We start from the raw sequence: 11,194 nt of genomic DNA on the forward strand, positions 1-11,194 counted from the left end.
TTATTCTTGGATGTTTACTTCATGATTCATACTTCTCTGTGGGCTTCCTGAGACCCAGAAAGGTGGAAAAGACTGCCTAGACCATAGATACTCTAGAAAATTAAATCATATATACCTTTCCTCTTATTAGCCCCTCTCTAATGACATTGATCGGATATAATCATAGAAGATAAGAGACCTGTCTAAATGAACAGATATTAAGGGAATGTGTTTGCAAGGATCCTGGTTTATACTGAGTCAGCAAGCTTGTTGTGTTTTTTGTTTTTTTCTCCTCCCTATCCTTGATAAGAATCCCAGCATGGTTCTTCACAGAACATGTAATACAACAATGAAACAGAATGGCTCTGTTCACCGACAGCCTGTCAGAAGGGAATCAAATGGGGAAAATACTTATGTGCAGGATTGTTTCTACAATTTTTCTCTGAACAGATTCAAAGAATAACCTAACTCATACTATGTGTAGTTACATATAAGAGGGTTAAAACTCCCAGCTACAGCTCTGCATAGGGAATATCACTAATGGTATTCCTTTTTCTCAGATAAGGACAGCAAACTCCCTGTTTTCCAATTCAGCCACACCTGGGATGTTTTTCCTGTCTCTAATTCTCCTAATCTTTTCATCCTCAACATGATACCCAATGTCATAAGGAAGAGCAAGAAAGATCACCTGATGTTCCATATATACATGTATACACATATTTATACTAAATATATTGTATCACACTTCTGCATCTTCTGTGCAACCACTGATCATCGCCATGTACCAGACTTCCACTATCAGACCAGAGAAAAATCTTTACTCAGACCTCACATCTGGTACTCAAAGGAAAGCTGGTAAAAGTAAAACAGACAGGAGTAAATCCACAAAGATCTAAATAGTTTTGGTAAAGAGCAGGAAACCCTCTATAACATCAGCCTAAGAAAAAAGTATGCAAGCTTCACAACAAGGTTTTGACCCACTGCAAATTTTATTTTCAAGAGTCTACATTCCGTTCTGCAACTAGGCTTGTAGGCCTCATGAGCAGCCGTTTCTGAGAACATTTAACTACCATTTCAGATGACCAGCAGTTTACTCATTCAAACTTAAGTGGTGTTCTTCCATACAACTTTTATGTTTTTAAGATGACTGTTTTATAAAAATAGTCCTTTCATAAGGAAAGACTGAATGACTAGTCCTATGGAATTAAAATAGGAGTGTAGATACATATTTGTAAAAATCAAGGCATGGATTTTTTTTCTTCACCAGACTTTTTCATGGAGAGTTTTTATTTGCTTTACCTTTAAAGTTTAACATTTCCTGTCAACAAATGTGTGCAGATACAGTTGTTTGCTATTTACCCATTTCAAAATAAGAGTAACTTTTAAAACTGCTTCTCTTACTTTTACAATAAGCCCTCCTTATTATAACTGTAATGCTGGAGGAAAGTATAAATGTGTATTTTTATACATACAGATGTATAAAAAAGTGTATAAAATGTATAAAAATGAGAAGAAATTAAATATTGACAAGGAAAATATGCAAAACATTCCAAGAAAGAGCAGGTAGTAACATTTATGTCCTGTATTTTCAAAAATTTGTTTGCACTCTGGCTTCACTAAATCAAAGCAACTGTGGTTGATTAGAAAGGTCATATCCAAGACCAAGTTATGTGTGGAACAGATATGTGATTTTTCTCTCATCTAAGCTTGCTGAAAAAATAAAGAATCTTCTACCTTTTCAGTGAAGAAAGCAGTGAATACTGGTCTAAATTCCACAGATGCCTGGCTTTGGGTATGTTAGTTTATTGCCTTCTTCCCTCCTGCCCTCTATTTTGATATTTGATTCCTGAGGCATCGTATTTGCCTGGGTAATCCTCTTGTTATATATGCATTAAGTAAACAAACTTCAAACAATTCCAAATTAATCATCTTTATTTACCTGGGGAGACTGGTTCTCTGTCGCTGCATGTCCTTCTGAGGCATAATCGAGACCACACTTCACCCTTAATTAAGATTTTGTGAGATTAAAAGTCATAATACTTTGTATTTTGCTTTCTGTGTTTAAAATGAGCTTAAACAACCCTATGTTAAGTCAATTTTTTCTTTCTCTTTCTTTCTTTCTTTCTTTCTCTCTCTCTCACACACTCACACACACACACACACACACAGAGTATATAAAGTTTACTCACAATTCAGTCATTAACAGCCAAGAGAATGATCTAGAATTAAGTGACTAAAAGGTCAAAAATATCTGTTGCTTTGATAATTAAGTTAAGTAAGCACCTAAAGCTTTCCTGCTACCTGTACTCAGCCATCTTGCCTGCCTGTCTCAGTCCTACCTCCTGCCTGTGATCAAATGGGATTCACAGGCATTCCCACATTCTCTACAGTATCTGTTGAATAGAACTCAGAGTACCCCTGCTACGTAGCCAAAGCGTTTAACTTCAGCACAGAGCATGGTGGCCACACTCACTCTTATTCTAAAAGGTCAGAAAACAGGAGCACTGCTCATTTTTGATGTAGCTAATTATTGGCTAGAACACTTATAACAGGATTGGGAGACTTAATTTTTTCTCCTTCTGCTAAGGAGATTCAAACTTACATCTCCCAGAGTATCCAAACCATCTATCTAGAGGCAAAGTCTAGATATGTTTCTTATCTGTGCCACAAAGAATGAGGCCAGAGAGAGGGGAAAAAAAAAAGATACATTGTTTCAGGCCCACATACTTAGTTCATTAATATCACATGTATTTTTATTAACAGAAGAATCATATTTTCAGTCATAAAATGAGTCTGTCTACTGCATGTATTGCTATTATAAAACTATATAATGAAACTATTTTGGAAACCTGAAATAATAATTAGCCTTGTTATAAACATCCAACAGTACTTCAGGAACCTCTACAAATGATTTTCCACCCATCCTTCTGCTATCACACCTGGTGTAAGCATCAATGCACAGAAAAATTACTGGAAGAGGAACATATTCTACTCCTTGACTGTTCGTTTAGGTGACAGTGAATTGAGGAGTAGGTATGGCAAGTACAGTTAGAAGAAAAAGGTTCCTATTCTTAGATTTTAGAAAAACAGATGAGAGAAGCATTATTAATAATGACAAAATAATGTCCACTGTAAAACAGTAGACAGAAGTCATGTGATAAGATTGTCAGTCTTGATTCCAAAGTGGCAATACACACCAAAACCCATTTTATATGTCAAACTTGCAATTAGATAGACATGAAGTCCATGCTATTAAAGGCAAATCAACCAAGAGTCAACCTGCATCTGGGTGACAGGTACTAAGATGTTAGGCATCATAAATGGTGAGAAAAAGAGATGGAATATGAGATAGGTAACAATAAACTGGGGATCTGTGTATATGCATTATAAGTTATGTTTGAAAACATTTTACTATTTAAGCTCCCACGCTTAAATTTATCATTCAGTAGCTTGTGTTATATGCTGCCTTTTTAAGTTTGTCTTTTCGGTCATCAGATCTAATGGAAGACATTGAAGTGATCAATTACTGTGAAAGACATAACATCTTCAGGAAAGGCAAGCTTTAAGGAATCAGAGAATGATCTTAGTGACAGGTAAGAATCTAGGAAGCAAAAGCCTGGCATTTATGGGAAACAGCACACATGTTGGGCTGTCAGTCGACAGAATGAGATATTGAGATGTACAGCAGAGAGAAGAGATAATGCAGACTTCTAAGAGAATATGTATATAAGAAAACCAGGAAAAGGCAGACCGGAAACCTCTTTTATTTTGTCATTTTCAGCTGTCCTCTACTATAGTTATTAGAGCTATTTGAGTTATTAGTTATTAGAGTTATTTGTTTAAATCACTAGAGAAAGACACTAACCTAAGAGACAGAGACGTCTTAGGATAATAGTTTATATGTTTCAAACTGCATATTTTTCTTCTTCTCTGCCTCTTTCATTATTCATAGACTATACAGCCTTCAGTGATTCTAGAGCAGCCATGTTTTCGAACTTAATAGTGTATGTGGTTAGTAAATGTTGATGCATATACCAATTCTGGATTAAAATAAATTTTGCAGTATTTTTACCTAAAAGAATTTCATTCATCAATATTTAGGTTTTACAACAATTTTTTAATTTTCCTAAAAGGTACTGCTGATCATCATTATCAAGAAGCTGCATGTCATATTTACTACTGGAAAGAGAGCTGCAATATACCTCTTCAGATAACTGAAAGAGTTTGGAAGAACAGTAATAGAATAAAAAATGCAGCCCTTTTCAGGTGATAAGATATTCAAACATATTTAGCATTCCAGATATCTCAGTTTTATATTTTTATTCCTAAAAACTACATTGTTAAAATTATTTTGCATCATATAAATACAGTTTTCTTTTGTTAATCTTTTTTTTAAATTTTATTTATGTTCAGGTTAGAGCACCAAGAAGGTAAGCTTGTTAATGTTTTGTACATTTGTTCTCTGTATTATTAACAGCAGTGTATGAAGCATTTACCTAACAGCGGTTAATAAAGTCTATATTGTGAAACTTGATTTTGCCATTGATGTTTCAATTGGTATATGAAAAGATTTAAAATTAGACACAGTAATAATTTTACCTGTTAAAATCAGAAGCTCATAAGTTTTTAAATGGGTCATCCATCTAGTGTGACTTACTCATGTGTGCTTTAAATTAGTCAAATGCTTAATTGGCTTGCTGGATGCTTGTATGTATAAATATAGATCCTTGATCCAAGAGATACTTTGATACAACAGATGCAATTTTATGTGATGTTCTAATTCTGTAGAAAGAGGAAGATTTTTTTGTACAAATAATAATACTATGCCTGTTAATGAGTCAAAATAATAGAGTAGAACAAAACCAAAGAATGTCATTGTATTACATCACGAATAAAACAAATGAGATATAAACCATGTAAGTGTTGAGAAATTCAGATAATTAGATATATTTAGCTGTAGTTCTTATAAAACTGAATAATTCTGCTTAAGATATTAGCATATAATAATTAAAATTTGAAATATTGTTCTACAAGTCTATGTATTTTGCTACAAAAAATAGTTATACTATGGTATTAGCCTTATCTACCTATTTATTATATAGCTGAGAGTATTGCTGTACTAAAATGTATTTACATGTACACTATTACTTAATTAAATTCATTCTATTTGTTATTCAGCCAGTGAGCTCTTCTCAGTTCACACAGATGTCATACCATGCAGGTGAGTGTAGTTAGAAGTTAAGAACAAGTAAGTTCTAGATGAGCTAATTGCATACCTTTTAATTTCACAAAACAGTTATTGAGACCATGTATGTGGCACCATCTAAAACTAGGCTTCAGGAATTAAGATAAAATTGGAACACTATCATTAAATCCCACAGGGAAGTATTACCAGTTGGCACACAAAGGTATGCTACTACTATCATGCAGCCAGCAAGCCAAGCCTATCATTTTTCACATTTTTAACCGCCTGGACCAACATTACTTTCCTACATCTTTGTGAAATTTAAAAGACAAGAAAAAAAGGAAGGGGTGGTTGTCTAATTAAGACACTGGACTAACAATAGTGAACCTATTTTCAAATTTCTGTATACACTTTGGCAAGTCAGCTCAATATTACTCAGACTAACATGAGGACCTATTTTGATCCATAGGACATTAAAAAGTGGTCTATAAAATGACTGCAAAAATCAAACCAACAAACCACACTTGTACATTCCTATGTACATAAGCAAGCACATAAAATGGAGGAAATAAAAGTGGGCATTTAATCTTTGACCTAATTTGGTTGCTATGCTGCACAAAATGGTCTGATGATTTTTTCCCCACTAAAATGTGAGTGGTTCTGTAGAAAAGGTTGGGAAAAACTGACAACCTTTCTGTACTTATATTTGTTATTTTCCTGTGTCTCTTACTAATTGCAGCAAATAATAAGGTGTATTTATAGGTTCCAATTAATAAGGTGTATTTATAGACCAGGATTCTATTAAAAAAAAATTGATTAAGCTGGAGCTCCTAGGAATCTTCACAGTGGTAATCAACTTGTAACTCCTAGTCTGCCTTCTGCTCCAAGATTTTGTAAGTGGGTTATCTGCATTGCCATAATGCAGAAAGACTGTATTTTAGAATCCTAAATGAACTGTTTTTTCAAACCAATTGAATTTTCAGAAATTTAAAGGCAATTTAAAATGTTGGATGGCTGGTAGGTCTGGAAAATCAAGCTACCTATTTTACTGCCAGTGAAAATTAAATACATGCTTTTGAAAATATATTGTTATATGTCTATAGCTAAATGCTTCAATGTGGATTGGGACTGGTGTACAGAGATTATTCATACAATAAATTAATATGCCAATAAAATTAGTTAAACTGAAGCTGGTACTCACATGTATGCCATCATATGTTATGTTCTACGATAGGCAAGCACAAAAAAGAATAGTTCAATACTGTGCTGCAAAATGTTACTGTAATACTTCAGATTAAAACTTAGAATTTCATGCTTCAAGTGGGAAGGTGTGCCTGATACCTACTTTGTTAAAGGTCTACAAAATGTGAAGTGAATGAAAGAGATTGTATTTCTGCCTAATAGTATCAACACTGGTATATCATCTGAGCATTCCATTTTGAAAGAAAAAGCCTTATTAGTAGCATTTTGAGTGCATGACTGACATTTAGGTTGCTAAGTAAGTAACCACAGTAATGATGAATGTAGGCCTGATTTATAGCTCAACTTTCAGTTAATTTTGGAACTAATTTCTGGCATGAATTCTTTTAAATTTGTTTTTGACCATTTATTATACTAAATTTTTGATAAAATTTGACATCTCATCACACATTGTTCTTGACAAGAGTGGTTTTTTAATTTCCCCTTGAATGTAGTATCACAGTTATGACCGGAAGAGACACCAGTGGGATCATATGCAGCGTATGGAGGAAAAAAACAAACCAGCTGGTTGAATGGCAATGAGCAAGTCAGATTTGCTGTAATGATTGCAAATGTGAACACTAGGAAACAAGGAAGAAGGACAAAGGACAAAGAAGAAGGTATATAGCATTTGTAAGATATGAAAAGAGAAAATGTGACCATCTTTGAGACCAATGGGCAAGGAGCTAGCAATTCTCCATATATAATCTAGTCACCAAATCAAAATTTTTAAATCTGATGGATATAAATTAGGCATCTAAATAACATTTAGGTATCTAAATAAAAGCCAGAATGTTTTTTTTTCTTTAACAAGTGACTGTTTGTGACAGATGTGAATTTCTGCAATCTACATCTGCAAGATCCATGAATGACTATTATATTGCATGTGACAAATGTAACAGGTACACGTGATAATTGTATGCTAGAGTATCACTAAGCATTTTACATATATAATAATCTAGTGTGCTAACATGATGAGTAGGTTTCCCATGGAATCACCTGGAGGTAATTGTTGCAAATTCCCAATGCAAAGAGTACCTGCAAGGATCCCATTACAAGTAATACTAGTTTCTAAGTTTAACGTGTATGTACTCCATTTGTAGTTTAAAATGTTTTATCTTTCACCTTTTTGTCCTAAAAAGACAAAGACACTTCAAAATATTTCATGAAAGCTAGCTGGTCACTGATTCATTTTCATTATCTCTAAATGAGCTGATTAATAGTTGCTGAACTTAATAAAGATTTTCTAAGATAATTTCAATGAATTGTGAAAGAAACACAATTTTAAAAACCTGATTTATTATAGAAAAAGAATTGTGGTTTTCTCCTTAGTTGTCCTATTTAAGAGGGATAATAGCAGTAGACCTAAGATTTGAGGGTTGCCCCTTGAAATGGTCTCAAATAGAACATGGGAATAATTAATCCTAGGGTACTAGCATACTAATTAGTATTGTTTGAATTGATAGGAGTTGTAGATTCTTAGTACATTTGAATGTTTGACTGTTCTTATTAAGGTGTGAATATTTTAGCCATTGATTTTGTTTGTTTGTTTTCCATTTTAAGTAGCTGTCATTTTCAATATATTCTATATCATAATAGAAGCTGAGGCTAGAGTACTGGGAAAGAGTCTGTATACCATCTACTTACGTATCTTAATTTTGACAATAAGAAAGAATACAAAAAATTCCAGAATTCTTATGAGATTCAATGAAGCAAGGGGCACAGTCACAGTGAACTGCAGCAGTGTTAGTAGAATATTAGATAAATATAAAATAGCGCTTCTAGCCTAGAATAATTGGTCTGTCACAGTGCCTGGCATATGGCCAGCAGCTTGCTGATACCCTTTGCCCCCAGCTGTCTTGTGTAATAGCAGCATTTCGGTTGCTGTTCCAGTCATTCTGATAAAAGCAATTTTTCCAATTGACTAGTTATGTATCATTATAAGTTGCAAAGGTAGCCATTATTTTGTTTAAGACTTACACAATTGCCAGGGACTGCTTCTAATTTCTGCTGAAGTAGAATAAAAGGCCCTGGACAAGCCCCTGAGTGTTTTAACTGCAGACAGATGGATGGAAAACAAACAGAGCAAGGGTTTTTCTGTGTGTTTAGATGTGCCTGTTTTTAAAGCCAAAATTCTCTTCAGCAAATTCGACCTCAATTTTCCAAGGTTTTTGGAAAAAGTTTATAGAAAATTAATTGCCTCAAATGGGTAGACTGAAATTATAGAAGCATCTAATACATGAAGGAAAAAATACTGCCTTAACTATAGTGGTCTTTACAGAATTTAATTAGATATTTGGATAAATTTTAGGCATCCTAAAAATACTCAGTTTTGCTGTGTATGAAGATCTATGTTTTAAAAATGTGTGTCTGTTTACAGAATTTGTCAGAAGGGAAAACAGTTATTTAGACAGATCAGCACAAGACTTGTTTCTTCATGATATCCAAGAAGCAGTGAGAGGTGTCTTGAAACTGTAACAAATCATGGGTTGGTTTGTTTTTTTCTGGAAGCTGACCAGAAGTTACCAAGTTAATTATACTGATTATGTTTCTTTCTAGCTATTAATTCTTGCCTCCACTGCTCCCTCCCCTTCCCTCTCCCCTAACTAGCCATTTACAAGATGTTTACAAGAGGTTTACAAGTCATTTACATTGCCAGGAAACTGGTAAAGAACAATATAGGGATAAAAATGAAATGCAGATTAACTATTTTTGTTTTATCACAACAATGACTAGAGAAAGATTTCCATTAAAAAAGCCAAAATAGAAACTTAAATTGTGCTGCCTAATTCTAATAATCAAAGAAAGGTTTCAGAACAAATATGAAAGCTTCAGCTCAGCTAAATAAACATGTATCTCATTCTAGCAAAAAGGCTATAATGTCACAAAATCAAACACTCAAAAATTAGGACAGGACCAACATGGAGGATGCACATGCAATATCCAGTACTTTGCATGTATTATAGAAGTCATTATATATGTATTATCATATATGTGTGTTATATGCATATGTACATATATATGTATTATAGCAGTCATTAATTGCACGATAATGTCTCTTTCTCCCATTGTATTGAAAACATGGGGAAGAAAACCTCCCTCCTGGCAGTTCTTATGTCTGGTGTTGGAGCAGAGTCTCCTGGAAGAGTTGCAATCGAAGCCCTGTTTAGTTACAGCATTCCCAAGATTATGCATGTTAACAGCCAGTCTGTGAGGACTGAATTTACCAAGTACTGGCCTCTAGACATCATCTGGAAACCAAGAGAGTTCCAAGGAACCTGTGTCAAAGAAACCAAAGGATTGATATTAAATGAAGTCTGCTAAAAAGATTAACTATTCACTATAGCAAATCAATTAAAATAATGCAGTACAAAAATTAAAAATACATATGTAATATCCTATTTATGGTTTTAACAGAAGGAAGGATAATTTAATACTGAAAATGAATAAGATCTATGATCATAAGAAACACTAATGGGTGGCCAGCATGCTAGTAGTAAATCTCACCCAAGTTTCAGATTGTAAACTGTAAAGAAATTGGTATTTCCCATCACTAGGTGCAATGACACAATGTGGTGAAAGTGAACTCAGTGCCAGAGAGACACTACATTCTTTAATATTAGGTGCATTGATAGAATTTTAACAAGTAGATTTATATACTTTTTCACACTGTCACTGGACAGACTAGATTTAATTTTAATTTTAATTTTCTCATGTTCAATAATAGCATTAGCTATTATTGGTGAAAATTTCACCGTTTCTACAGTATTATACCTATTATCACCTTTTTTTCTTTCTTTTTTCTCTTGGCATTTCTTTTTTGGCTTAACTTAAGCTAGACATAACTTACAAAGCATCAAACTTAAAAGATATCCTAAAATCTTCTAAAAAATCTATAATAATTTATTAGGATTCCTCTCCAGCTCCACGTATACACATTTCCTATTTTTATTTGGTTTAGAAGCAGTTTTTGTTCTGTTTGAAAAGCACAATTGAGTCTTGATCCATGACATGGGCTCCTAAATAATTTTGAGAGGAATACACATTTTTTTACTGAATATGTTGCCTTCATTTTTTTCAAAGCTTATAATCTAGCTGTATTTGATAAATTTTTACAGGTACAAGAAAGAGTACTACATGATACCAACCATGTAAATTAAGCCAGGTTTTGATCCCCACCCCCTTTTGATTCGCTGGCAGCCAAAATAGCTATTTTTCAATTGCTGGTTCTCAGCAATTCAGTCCTCTGGTTATATTATCAGGCAGAGGAGGTTAACATTTTTCTTGGTTCTTTTGTTAGCATAGATTGAGGGGGGGATGTTCTTTATTTGTTTTTATGGTGGGCTGATACCTCTTCTGTTTGGTATTGCTGTTCATATGTTTTCTTGGAATCTGGAAATAGGTTTCAAGATAAGGAAGATTTAGGTGTCTTTTTCTGCCTGTATGGCAGATTCCAAAAGCTTTTTACCATATTCTTCCTTATTGATTTTTCTGCTCCTTTTTCTGCTTAGGTGTTACTGTGATTGTAACTAATACACTGTATTTACAAAAGGCTACATTCTACTTAAAAGTTACTGCCAAGCATTCTTCTACAGATTGGCAATAGATCCAGGCCACTAAATTCTGACCTGGGCTTATCTCCATGTATTTTAATGCATTTGAGCAAGGGTTGGGGTTTTTTTTTGTGACCCAGTTCTAACTCTACCAACTTACCCTATGACATCCACCCACTGTTCATCATGCAGTCTCATCATTTTTTCAACCTCTCATACGCCTCTGATTCATCATTTC

The sequence above is a fragment of the Apteryx rowi genome, unplaced genomic scaffold (genome assembly GCF_003343035.1).
Source record: "Apteryx rowi isolate R43461 unplaced genomic scaffold, aptRow1 scaffold_81, whole genome shotgun sequence".
NCBI classification, from domain to species: Eukaryota; Metazoa; Chordata; class Aves; order Apterygiformes; family Apterygidae; genus Apteryx; species Apteryx rowi.